This window comes from Monodon monoceros, unplaced genomic scaffold, assembly GCF_005190385.1.
Source record: "Monodon monoceros isolate NGI ecotype Baffin Bay Population unplaced genomic scaffold, NGI_Narwhal_1 Super_Scaffold_22, whole genome shotgun sequence".
Taxonomy (NCBI): Eukaryota; Metazoa; Chordata; class Mammalia; order Artiodactyla; family Monodontidae; genus Monodon; species Monodon monoceros.
The window spans coordinates 13,399,162-13,413,183 of NW_021703779.1; positions in this window are offsets into that span (position 1 = coordinate 13,399,162).

A 14,022-nucleotide genomic window follows, 5' to 3' on the forward strand; every position below is an offset into this window, starting at 1 on the left:
TCCTTTTCCTAGATATGACTTGCTAACTCCTTTTCCTAGATATGACTTGACATGCAAATACAGTACCAGAACTAGGTTGAGAGTCACTTATGATAGCAACTTATAAATTGCTGGGCAGGGTCCATGTCTTATTTATCTGTTTGTTCTCCAGACCTAGCATAGTGTAGAACTCCAAATGAACTCAGTTTCTCAAATTGAATCCAACAAGCCCAACCCTTATCACTATCTTTATCCCTAGTAGCTGTGATAACATACGGCAGGCAGGATGAGTCTACTGATAGGAAGTAACAGATAGCTACTCAAAGAAATATACACTAAGGATAGGAATAGGAATCAGGGAACACATGAAAAAATCAACAAATCTCATGCTGGTTCCAGTGTACCACATTGGAAGGACCACAGAAGAAAAGGCTGGGGTTATATCGGTTAGATCCTAATAATAGAGGTAGTTTGGAATGCACCTGACACTAGCTACCAGCTATTTATGGTCCTTCCAGTTCATCTACTTGGATGTAATATTTGGGAAAATATCTGTGGAAGGGATTGATCCACATAACTACAGCAAAGTAAGAGCTGTGCCATCTCTGCTTTGCTCTCCTCTGTCAGCAAACTGGCTCTCTTGACTGTTCCATGAACATGGCAGAAGATGTCTGTCCCTATCATTTCTAAATTTACATCTCCTTGGGATTTCCCTGGTGGTGCAGTGGTTAAGAATCCGCCTGCCAATGCAGGGGACATGGATTCGAGCCCTGGTCCGGGAAGATCCCACAGGCCGTGGAGCAACTAAGCCAGTGCACCACAACTACTGAGCCTGCACTCTAGAGCCCATGAGCCACAACTACTGAAGCCCATGCACCTAGAGCCCGTGCTCCGCAACAAGAGAAGCCACTGCAACGAGAAGCCCGGGCACCGCAACGAAGAGTAGACCCTGCTCGCCGCAACTAGAGAAAGCCTGCGCACAGCAACGAAGACCCAACACAGCCAAAAATAAATAAATAAATGAATAAATTAATAAATAAATTAATTAATAAAATAAATTTACATCTCCTTTATTCAGATGTCCAGTGGAGACAGGTGTGATCTTGATTCCAGATCCCAGTTCTCAGAAGAGAGAAATGGGTCTGTTCAGCTTGGTTTAGTTTCTATCCCTGACCCAATATTCAAGGGTCAGGGATGCATTAGGTAGTTAGAAATACGACTCAGGAAGCACTCTTGTCTGGGAGAGCAGTTCTCAGAGAGGGAAGCTGGTGGGGTGGGCAGATAGCCTAGAAGGCCTCTAATATAATGGAAAAAAAAGAACAAAAAGAAAATTTACTTCTCCTCAGAGAGGAAAGAAAGTACAGAATGAACAGGTTATATGGACAAGGCAACCAATAAACAATATGTGCAAATTTATGGAAGGCAATTGAACTGGATCAGTGGCTGTCATTAATATAATAGATTCATCTAGTAGCAGAGGAAAAACCTCACCAGCCTTTTTACATTAAAACTTTCTTCTCAGAACCAAACCCGAGAAATGGCTGGGAAAAAGAATACCTGCCCAGTATTCATACCCCTTCTTCTATGAAAAGAGTTGGGAAATTTTTCTGCACAGCTTAAAGAATTCATTCCTCAGCCTCCTGTGTAGCAAAGTGTCGCCCATGAGTTGTATCTTGAAATTGTCTGCATACGGTGGTACTTCCCAGGAATAGTTACTTTTGTTTGTTTTTTAAAGGGGCACATAGCTAGCGTGTATGTCCCTTTCTGTTTTCACTTCTTCCCCTCCATCCTAACTGGAATACAAACATGATGATTGGATTCCCCGAATCCATTCTGGAACATGAAGTGACCTGAGGATGGTAATCATACTCTAAGAATGAAGGAATAGAAATATAGTAGGTGACTGGGTCCAGGATGATACTTTAGAGCTATTATATTGGGTTGGCCAAAAAGTTCTTTCAGGTTTTTCCATAAGATGTACAGAAAAACCCAAACGAACTTTGTGGCCAACCCAACACTATCACTGCACTGCTTAACTACAGACTTATTTTATATAAGAGGGAAATAAACCTCTGTCTTGGTTAAACCATTTTTTTAATCTCCAGTCCCCATAACTAGCAGCTGAATATAAATCCTAACTTGGTTAATGAGCCTCTATTCAATGGGGGAGCATTATGTGATTGACTGATGGTGACTGATAAAAACAAAATTTATGACAAGGCCCATCATGGAGACTAGTTTTTTCTGGTCCTGATCCTTTATGTTTTCATAGTGGCTAAAATCTATTAAAACAAAAAGATATACAGATAAGATGGATAAGCTCATGTTACCTTTAAAAGAACACTCTGTAGAAGCGATGAGAATGTGCTTTGAAGAACTGTGGGGAGTATAACTGACTGATGGCCCCAGCTGCTGGGTTCTGAAATCCATCCCCAAGTTTGAGCCAAGGCCTTGCCTCCCAAGGGGTGCTCCCAGCCAATGATGTGTGGCAGAAGTACCAAGGCAGGTTTTTTTCTGGACGGACATGGGATTCCTCCAGTGGCCAGCTTTGGCTTGAGGACTCCCTGATGGCCTTGCCAAACCTTCCTTAGACTACATGGCAGCACACTTCTGCCCAGCCTTCTCCCCCTCACTTCTTCACTCTGGGTCAGCCTCGCGTCGTGGTCTCATGACCCTCTAGCTTTCCTGGCTCACTCTCCATTTTCTTACATGGGCATTTCTCTTAGTAAAATCCTTGTATGTTTAATCTTATCTTGGCATATGCTTCTATGAGAACGTGGACTAATACACTCATTTGAAGAAGCTAAACATTTTCTCCATTCTTGCAGCCAATGTATTTTATGGGTCCAATTTATGCAAGGATAGATGGTTCTTGGGCAAAAAAGTCATGGAATGTCAGGATCTCCCCTCTTCTTTACTCTTCTGTCTTTAAAATGAAGAAAAAATGGGGGAAAAAGAATAATCACCTGTAGCAAATTTTTAATGGAGGCTTCTGGTAGTGTGCTGTGCTCAGAAGCCTAAGATACTGAGAAGAATGACAGATACTATAATGTAGTCTCTCTTCTGCTAGCTCATAATTTGGTTGAGAGTATGAGACAGTGGAGAGAGGCTCTGCCCTACACAGTGTTCACAAAACAAGGCATACCTAGCTCTGCCACCTTTCATATGTGGGAGGTAAGAGGGTGGAGGATTACAAGGGAGGATTTTATAAGCCAGGCCCAAAAGTGGGGTGTATAACTTCCTGCCTACATTCCATTGGCCAGGAATCTGTCACGTGGGAGGCTGGGAAATGCAGTCTACCTGGGAGCCAAGGAGGATACGGAAATGGGTTTGGGGAACAGTTAGCTAGTTCCTGCCCCAGCCACTTAGAAGAGGAACAACGGGGCCTTGGTTTCCTCAACAGGGGAGTTTCTTTTCACAAGGACCTTTCCACATAGTGCTCTCTCTTTATCGATACTCTGGCTGCATCACTTCATTAGAAAGTATGAATTTTTAAGGGGAGATAGAATATAATAAAATATTGTATAGTAGTTAAACTGTCTTAACACCACTTGATTTACTTGGAGGTTTGTTATGCAATCAAGTATTCCCAGACTCTTTTGAACAGATTGCAAAGCTGCCTGATCAAAATTCTCATTTCTTATTTATAGGCAAATTATAGTTCAGATCCAGATGTTGAATGGGGGAGCAGGTAGGAAATGTTATCTTGTGCTTCATAGGCATGTCAAGTGAAAAGATGAATTACATTTTCTTTTAAGATGCAGAAATCGATGGATATGAATTGGACCCTGAATGAAAATATATTTAGGATCTAATCAAATTTCTATGAATTTGGATACAGCAAATCTATTTTGTAAATTCAAGATAAAACTATTTCAATATGATAATAGTGCTCTGTACTAAACATCACTCAAAGATGGAGATTTTATTTTTAGCAGTGCATCAAACCGAATCCATCCTTTACTTTGTTTTTTTTTGTTGTTGTTTTTTTCCGGTACGCGGGCCTCTCACTGTTGTGGCCTCTCCCGTTGCGGAGCACAGGCTCCGGACGCGCAGGCTCAGTGGCCATGGCTCACGGGCCCAGCCGCTCCGCGGCATGTGGAATCTTCCCGGACCGGGGCACGAACCCGTGTCCCCTGCATCGGCAGGCGGACTCTCAACCACTGCGCCACCAGGGAAGCCCCACCCTTTACTTTGAATATTGCAAATATGGGGGGATAGGGTAGGGAAAGGAACATGTGTAAAATGTTCTCAATAACATTTAATTTAACATCTGCCTAGACTGTCAATATATATTTTTCTAACTTGTATTAGCTATTTGGCAATTCCAGCTGCTCAGTAACAGTTGTAGGATATCAATTTCTCCAGATTGCTAACTACTGCATGAGACCCACACAAAGTCAGAATTAGATTAAAAATGACATTTGTAAAAGGATAGCAGAGTAACCCAAAACACCATTTTTTAGTTTGTTTTCACCATACTTGCAGTTAAAGAAATTCTCTTGCCAGTAACACTTTATGAATTCAGCACTTTAAATTCAGAAAGGGTCTTAAAGGTCAACTAGTCCAACCTTTTCATTTCACAGTTGAGAGAACTGAATCTCAAAAAAGCTGAAGGTTATGTAGCTAATTAGTTACATGGCCGTGTTTAGAAGCCAAGTCCATCCATCCATCCATCCATCCATCCAACTATCCAATCAACAAATACATATTAAGTGCCCACTGTCCAGACACTGGCTTGATGCTGAGGATACAGTGATAAACCAAACCAGACATGGTTTCTTTCTTGTAGAAAAGACAAACACTAATCAAATGGTTATATGTATATGTTGCCACGAAGGAGAACTACACTATGTATTGAGAGCATATAACAGGGGCTGACCTTGTCATGAAGTTTATGCTGGGAGATGAAATTTGAGTGTGTGTGAACTAGGTGAAGAGGAGGAAGAATGCACCATGGAAGCCCACGTGCTGTGATAGAAGTAAGAATAGCATATGTGATGAGCTTGCAATAGGCCAATGGAGCTGGGGTGCAGAGAGCAAGTGAGAAAATGATTCAGGATGGGGCTGAAAGATAGGCAGAGGCTATAGAAGGAGACCATCTCTTGTCCTGAAGAGCTGAGGTAAGGATGTCCATCTCTTGTCCTGAAGAGCTGATGTAAGGATGTGAGGTTTGGACTTGAGCTGCCATTTTGCTGCAGTGAGGGGCAAGCCAAGGGATCAGCATGAAAGCCCTGAGGATGGTGCCAACAGCATGGAAGGGTGAGAAGAAACTACATAGTGAGAAACCAGGTCCTTGGTGGCACTGCCTGAGCTACACGGTCAAATCTCACATGAATAAAGAATTAGTGCGGTACCACTTAGTTGTGGTTTTTATGATTTAAGTTTTTAAATAGGTTTTTTTGTCACTTGTTTCCCTCAAATAGGGAGTCAGCCAAATAAAAATGGCAACCACTGTGTACTTGTTGAGACGTTTGCCATTTTTTTTTTTTTAGCAATTAATGAATACTAGCTGCATTGAATGCTTACTTCCATTATTGTGTGGGTGTGTGGAATGCTTTCTATGTCAATTTAAATCCTACTCACCTTCAAAGCCCAGGTTAACCTCCCTATCTTTCAGGAGGCTGAACAGTTACCTTCATCCTCTTTTCAACAGCTTCTGTCCTTCCTGTTGGTCCATTAATAGTGTGACTCAATCTATGGGATCTTGTATTTTATTTTGTTTTATTTTATTTCATTTTATTTTATCTTGTTTTTTTAAAGACTAACTCCTTCTGACCCATTTTTTTAAATTGAAGTATACTTGATTTACAATGCTGCATTAGTTTCAGGTGTACAGCAAAATGATTCAGTTATACATACACACACACACACACACAGACACACACACACATATGTATATTCTTTTTCAGATTCTTTCCTGTTGTAGGGTATTACAAGGTATCGAATACAGTTCCCTGTGCTATACAGTAAGTCCTTATTGTTTATCTATTTTATATACAGTAGTATGTATCTGTTAATCACTGACTCCTAACTTATCCCTCCCCCCACCTTTCCCCTTTGGTAACCTTAAGTTTGTTTTCTATGTCTGTGAGTCTATTTTTGTTTTGTAAATAAGTTCATTTGTATCATTTTTTAGATTCCACATATAAGTGATATCATATGATATTTACCTTTCTTTGTCTGACTTACTTCACTTAGTATGATAATCTCTAGGTCCATCCATGTTGCTGCAAGTGGCATTATTTCATTCCTTTTTATGGCTGAGTAGTATTCCATTGTGTATATATATATATATATATATATATATATATATATATATATATACCACATCTTTATCCATTCATCTGTCAGTGGCCATTTAGGTTGTTTCCATGTCTTGGCTATTGTAAATAGTGCTGCTATGAACACTGGGGGGCGTGTATCTTTTCGAATTAGAGTCTTCATCTTTTCCAGATATATGCCCAAGAGTGGGGTGGTTGGATCATATGGTAACCCTATTTTTAGTTTTCTAGGGAACCTCCATACTGTCCTCTATAGTGACTGCACCAATTTACATTGCCACCAACAGTGTGGGAGGGTTCCCTTTTCTCCACACCCTCTCCAGCATTTGTTATTTGTAGACTTGTTTTTTTTGGCTGTGCCGCATAGCTTATGGGATCTTAGTTCCCTGACCAGGTGTTGAACCTGAGCCACGGTAGTGAAAGCGCCAAGTCCTAGCCATTGGACTGCCAGGAAACTCCCCATTTGTAGACTTTTTTATGATGGCCATTCTGACTGGTATAAGGTGATTTTGACTGGTAGTGATTTTGAGTATTTTTTTCATGTACCTGTTGGCCATCTGTACGTCTTCTCTGGAGAAATGCCTCTGACCCATTTTTTCCAAAGAACATTCTTGTATTTTAATGTCAGTGCTTCACCTGCCTTTTTCTCCTTTGCATATTTTCAAGTATTACTTTTCAAATTTTGGGACACATAAGACTCACCTTTGGGCTTGTTAAAAGGGCAGATTCTCTCCCATCATAGGTGCACATATGGAAAAACACGGTACATTAGGTATTGTATAGTGTAGGTGCTTAGTGCCTAAATCATGAGTTGAATTGAATGAAAAGTCCACAGGGATGTGATTTGGGGATTAGCAGAAAGGTTTCTCCTGTAAGGCTCTAGAAATGGGCACCTCCTTCAACTTGTCCCCAGTGATCTCATAACTAGGCTGAGTATCAAGGTCAAGGTACTGTGTACTTAAAAGGCAGCCAAAATTTTTGATGACCTTAGCTAAAACTAGTGAGAGAAACCAAACCTCATCCCTCACATTCTGCATTAATAAGAACCACAGTGTCAGGAGTTCTTGACGAATAATGTATATTTCACCTGTTCTTCATTCATTTTTCGTTTCTGCCCAAGCACCTTTACTTCCTTTACTTTTGAGCTCTGATCTGTTCCCACTGATTTTTGGTTTCTGTTCTAATGGGAAGCACCTTGGTCTAATGGGGAGCGGCCAGGCTTCTACCTAGAACACAGCTTTGTCTCGGCAAGTTGTTCGTTTCTTCCTCTCTCCCTCTGGGCCAAGCGAGCTCTGCCTCATCCACCCCTGCCTCTTATCCACACACACAGCCTCTTTCCTGTGTTTGCTACAGAGAAAGACAGTTTTCCAGCTTCTTCCAACCTAATCTTGTTTCTTTGACACATACGTGCGTACACACACACTTGGCTTTTCTCAATTTCATATGTGAAAATTGACAAGTTTAACAAAACAATGGAGAAGTTAAAAAACTAAGAAGTCTTAAAAGCCCTGGTAATAAGGGTCTGTTTTCATTGCCTTCTCTTTACCCCACTGGTGATGAATGGCTTCCCACCATGGAGTTATAGAGATGGCTGAACACACAGCGTCCACCACTGGAGAGATGAGATGGACAATGGTTTATTAGTCACACATACTCACAGTCTGGGGCAGGAGGATCCCACGTGCCACGCAGGGCTACATGGGAGTTATACTCAGAAGCAGAGCGAACAACCAGGGGCTGTGAGAGGCAGGCTTCATGGTATCAAGAGGGTGAGGTGTACCCTGGCTTCTGTAGGAGGATGTGATTGGCTTGTTTGAATAGTTCTGAGGGCTGCAGGGAACTGTTCTTGGTTTCTGTGATAAGGAGAGTTGTTTGGCTAGAGGATCTTTGTGGCAGAGTAGGGAGAGGCACTTGCAATTAGGCTATTTGAGACCCGGCTGATTTCACCAGATCTCAAGGCAGCGCATAATATTAATTTTAGGTCTTCACCACAGGGTCTCTAGTTTTTAAAAGAAATCTAAGCAGGGCCAGTCTATCTCTTTCTGGCTCCTGGTTTGTCTCCTCAGTCTTAGTTTGGGAATAGACTCACCCAAGTAATTTTCTGTCTTTTCAGATTTTGTATCACCACTTTCCTCTGTAAGCCTTCGGGGTGGATTATGTCAAAGGTCCTTTGCTTTTGTGCTTGCTCTAAATTTGAATGATTAAGCAATAACGATGATACTGGATTGAATGTTTATACACTTAACTTTGAAGCTCTCTACCTCCTCTCTTAGGTTGGGTTCCCTAGAAGCAGAGCCTGAAGCAGGAAGTCGGGCTCATTGCGGGGAGTGCTCTTCAGGAAGAACCTGGGAGGGAGGGAGGGAAGCAGGAAAGGAAAGGGGTGGGGGAAGGTGAGCGAGGACACGCGCGGTCTTGCTTCCTTAAAGAGAGGCTCTGAAATACAAACCACACCTTGGAGTTATCCCTGCCTTGAGAGGAGGGGTCTCTTTTGTACCCGCATATCAGTCAGTCTTTGTCTGTGGGCCATGGGGTGGGGTAACGTACTGGAGGGCATGGCTACCATCAGTCCGGGGCAGTTCTGCAGAGATGGAGGCAGCTGGGGTATCCACATTCTCTCCTGCTAGGGGATGGGTGCTCTGGCCTAGTAAAGGGAATCTGGTCAAGGTACCAAGTACATCTACTGCATATACTTCACCTACTCAACAACGCTAAGAGGCAGAAAGTATATCCACTGTATTTTTCAGATGAGAAAACTGAGGCATAGAAAAAGCCTGGCTAAAGTGAAGTCAGTATTCCAGCCCAGACAGCCTGGTGCCCATTTTCAGAGCATTGCTGGGGAAACATGCCTAAGAATTCTAGAGTCTCTTCTAGCTCTTCATTTTATGCTTTTAATTTTATTCAATTCATGAAATATGCATTGATCACCAGTATTGTACAGAGTTGTCTCACGGGAGAGTTTAGCTGAAGGCCCCAGTTACACTGCATCCTTCTCCACTAGAGGCTTTGATGTTGAAAGACCCTTGGACCCATTTTGTCCAACACTTCAAATTATATAATTAACTTTGCATACTTCGTTAGATTCAACCTCAAACTGTCTGATGAACCTGTCCTTCTTAAATCATTTGTGTGAGTTATCTGCTCATAAAATATGTCTTTTAATGAGGAAATCTGACAATGGCTCTTCATTTAAGTCAGTAATTAAGGCTATCATGGATAGGAACATTGTTTCAGCTGCCAGTGTTGTACCTTTTTATCCTTAAGCAAATAGCTTGGAAAGAGAGGCAGATGACTAAAGATATCTCTGAATAAGACTAGACAGTTTTTGGTACAAAAGGGAAATGACTGTGAACCAGGTGTTCTCTGTGAAAGAGGGTGATCCTTCTTTTTAGGACTTTACATCTTCGTTTGAAAAAAATGGGACAGGCTTCCATCAGCAGTGATCTCTGGGGAGGTGGGGAAGATTGCTAGGTAGGTTGTTTGAGCCATAAATTTTCAAAATTTTTATTTTATTTGTTTTAAAAATAGATAATACATCACATGGTTTAAAATTCAAAAGGGTATTATAGTAAAAAATCTCCTTCCCTTATTCTGCTGCTACCCACTTCCCTTTCCCAAAGGCAACTAGTGTTGTCAGTTTCTTGGTTATCTTTTCAGAGATGTTTTATGAATATTCAAGCAGGTACATGTAAATATTTGCTAAGATCTTTGAAAATTCAATGGTGAGTGTAGACATAGGAAAACCCATGTATTAGTTTCCTAAGACTGCCGAAACAAACTACCAGAGACTTAAGACAAAAGAAATGTATTCTCTTACATTTCTGGGGGCAAGAAATCCAAAATCAAGGTATCAGCAGGGCCATTCTTTCTCTCAAGGGTCTTGGGAACAATCTTCCTCTGCCACTGCCTAGCTTCTGGTGGTTTCTGGCAATCCTGGGCATTCTTTGGCTTGTGGGCACATCACTCCAATATCTGCCTCTTGTCACGCGGCATTCTCCCTGTGTGTCTCTGTGTCCAAATTTCCCTCTTCTTACAAGGATACCAGCCACTGGATTAGGACCCACCCTAACCTAGTATGACCTCATTTTAATTTGATTACATCTGCCAAGACCCTATTTCCAAATAAGGTCACATTCACAGGTACTGGGAGTTAGGACTTGAGCATATCTTTTTAGGGGACATAATTCTACCTACTTCAATCCATAATGTTATAATTTTGAAGTTTAAAGCAGGTTTTGTAGAGAAGTAGATTTCAGTTCACCTTTGGGATATGGAATGGAGCTGACAATTCTCTTGTTTGGGGGAAAGCAAATACCCAGATGGATCTTTCTCTTTTGTAGACATGAAGCAAAGACACACAACAATAAATGAAGATTTCTAAACCTCCAGTGACATCAAGAAACCAATCTGTTCCGGATGAAAATGAGAGAAGTTATCTGTGTAGTGAAAAGTGTTTACATTGGTGAGTTTTTTTCCCAATTTTTTTTTTGGCTGTTACCTATAATAAGAAATACATCACGACCCAGACATACAAATGTTTGAATATACATATATGAATAAATATAACTGAAACAAAGTCTTGCTCCATGAAACAGCATGTACATTTGTTATTTGCAATGAATTTTAATCTTTTCTAGTCTGCCTTTTTTCATTAATTTTTTCTCAAGACCACTAATGGGTTGCCACCTGCAGTATGAATAACACTTTTTGGTGATATGTTCTTCCCTAGGAAGGGGTTTATAGATTTCAGTGCCTGCATGTTATTGCTTGTTCTTATGGAGCTGTTTGTGCATGGCAGGAATAAAGTGGAGGGTTAATCTTTACCTCCCCAAGGAGGACTGAATGGCTGTGAAAGGGAAATGATGAGCTAATCACTTTGGCTCAACGTAGATTGGACTGTTGGTGCCGTACACACATGTTACTCAAACTAGGACAAATGTACTAATGTTGGGCCTTTGTGTTCCAGTGTCTTCTTGGAGTCCTAAGACCAAGATTAGGGAGTGAGGGCTGTCAATCATTTTGGAAAATCCTGAAACTGAAACAGGATTGGGTGATGTGTTTAAGGGAGAAAGAAATGTCTCTGGGACCTCTCCTCCAGCGAGAAGAGACAGCTCAAGGACGTTTCTGTTGGTGGAGTGAAAAGGAGGTGGAAAAATGAAGAGTAAAGTTAACTCTTTTGAACAGTGGTGAGGCCAGGGCAGGGCAGAGGTGCTCTTCCAGGACTAGTTGTGAGCTATGTTATAGGTTGTTGTCATGGATGCAGTGGTGCCCACGCACATCCCTTTTAAGGACCCCTGATGGCATCCCTCAGCAACTATGGGTTTGCCTATTCATCCCTACCTCTTTATCTGGAGAATTCTTCTCAGCAGAATGGGAGTCTCCTCATCTGGGAGGTTATGCTACCCCATTCCCCAAGTGGCTATGGCCAACGACGGACTGACACAGGGTACAGAAGGCTGGCCCCTTTGCCTTCGAGGTGGTACTGTCCTCTGGTGCGGTTTGTACGCCAGAATTCCCTGTGGGATCAGGTTGAAGCTGAATTCCCAGTAAGATCCCATGATAACTTCACTCCTTTCCCTGGCTCATCCTGCTTCCCTCATTCCTCTGCCCTCTCCCAGAAGAAATCACATGCCTAAGAATTCTCATCTCAGGTTCCAGTTCTAAGGAATCCAACCTAAGATGGTTACTTCTGTGTTGTAACTTCCTCAACTTGTAGTTTTATCATTACTTATTATTTTTTCTTATTACAACAAGCTTCACCCTTGCATTTGCATTTCACTTCGGAAATTAGGGAAGCTGATCAGGATCATGCTTTGGGTGAAGCAATACAAAGGAGTGATGCAGGAATGCAAGGGAAGTGAATCCTGGGGGTGGACGGTGACCAGCAGCAGAGTCATCAGTGGCCCCATGGGTGGAGGGAAGGAGTGGTTTCAAAGCAGGAGGGGACTGAGTCAGCTGGAAACAACCAAGGCAACTTCCTGGAAGGAGTAAACTTTCCCTTTTATTTGTGGAGAGGAGTCAAAGAAAGGCTGGACTTCTACTGACAAGTGAGATAGGACTTAAGTGGTTGTAATTTAGGGGCCAGGAGTGAACTGATCTCATCTTGTCTGTGTGGGCTCTTGGCATATTCGTTTCCAAGTGCTGCTGAAGCAAATGACCCCAAACTCAGTGACTTAAAACACCACAAATTTATTATCTTATAGTTCTGGAGGTCAGAAGTCTGCAATGGGTTTTCAGGACTGCATTCCTTCTGAATGTTCTAGCACAGAATCTGTTTCCTTGCCTTTTCTGGCTTCTAGAGGCCACCTGCATTCCTTGGCTCGTGCCTTCTTCCTCTGTCTTCAAAGCCAACAGTGTAGCATCTTTGAAACTTTCTCTCTCTGTTCCTCTGCTTGTGCTATCACATCTCCTTCTCTGACTCCTCTTGTGTCCCTTTTATAAGCACCCTTGTGAATACATTGGGCACACCTAGATAATCCAGGATAATCTCCCCATCTCAAGATCCTTAACTTAATGACATCTACAAAATCTCTTTTGCTACATGAGGTAACAACATTCACAGGTTCTCGATATTAGGTCATGGACATCTTTGGGGAAGGGCATCGTTCAGCCTACCACAGTTAGGGAAACCTGGACAAAAAAATTATATTTTCCTTTCAACATTTGCTTCATGTTCAATGCCTGGAATCAATTTTGCTGAGCTAATGCCTGCACTTACTCCTCCCTCTTTTAGCACAAGAGTTAGTCTGTGTCAGGGCTTGGAGCTGGATCAAGGTGGGCCCCTGCCTCCATTACTGGGGCCATGGGTCTGTGTCACACAGGGTTGGAGAGTACAGGGGCTGCGTGGTATGGCTGTGCCTATCCATGGACAAGGCTTTTTCCTGGGATGATTGGACAAGGGCCGAACCATGAGTGGCATCTCCACTAGGTCCATCCAACACCAACCCTTTGACTAGATCTTTGGGAACTCATTAAAGCCAAAAAGGAAACGATGGGATGATTCTTCTCTGGCCACTAAGAGTGTCTGTGTATATCTGGCTCATATTTTATATCCACTAAGGAAGTGAGGGGATTTAGAGAAAGAATCGCCACCAGTCTCACTCCAGCCTCACTCTCCGTCTTTTTCTCTCCCCTAGTTTGTCATGTATTATACTTCTTCACAATTTTTCCAACATCAAAATCAGGAGCAGAGCTCTAGACATAGTCTGTAGTCCATGCACATGAATCCCAGAACTACTGTTTAGTAAGATGCTAAGATAAAGTGGCATATGCTTCTTTCTCCATTAAATAAAAATTCCTTTATAGACAGCAACTTGTGATTAATGTCAATCAAGGGAGGAATAGTGTCAGTGGGTGCTGTCATTTGATGTCAGTAATTCTTCCTTTGTAATTCTCAAATTGCCATGAAACGTCATTGAGACTGAAGTTGGCTACAGTAAATGCATTTTGCCCAGTAAAATACATTTGACTGAAAATTTTCCTGTTTTCTGTCTTCGCATTGCTGTCCTGATATGAAAGAAATAATTTGACCCCTCATCAAGGGATGCATGATGTCTTCCACCCCTGAGACCTTGAGTTCATGCTTTTGAGTCTTCCCTTTCATTAATCTCCCAGGTCTTCTCTCCCTCTCCCTCTATCCTGTTCAGATTTTTCATCCACCATATTATGTAAATATGTCCTTCATTCTAGTGCTTCTTACCTGAACAGGAGCCTGGTCAACGTGTGGATGGTTTGGTAAGATCTAAAGCTGGAAAGCTAGGCT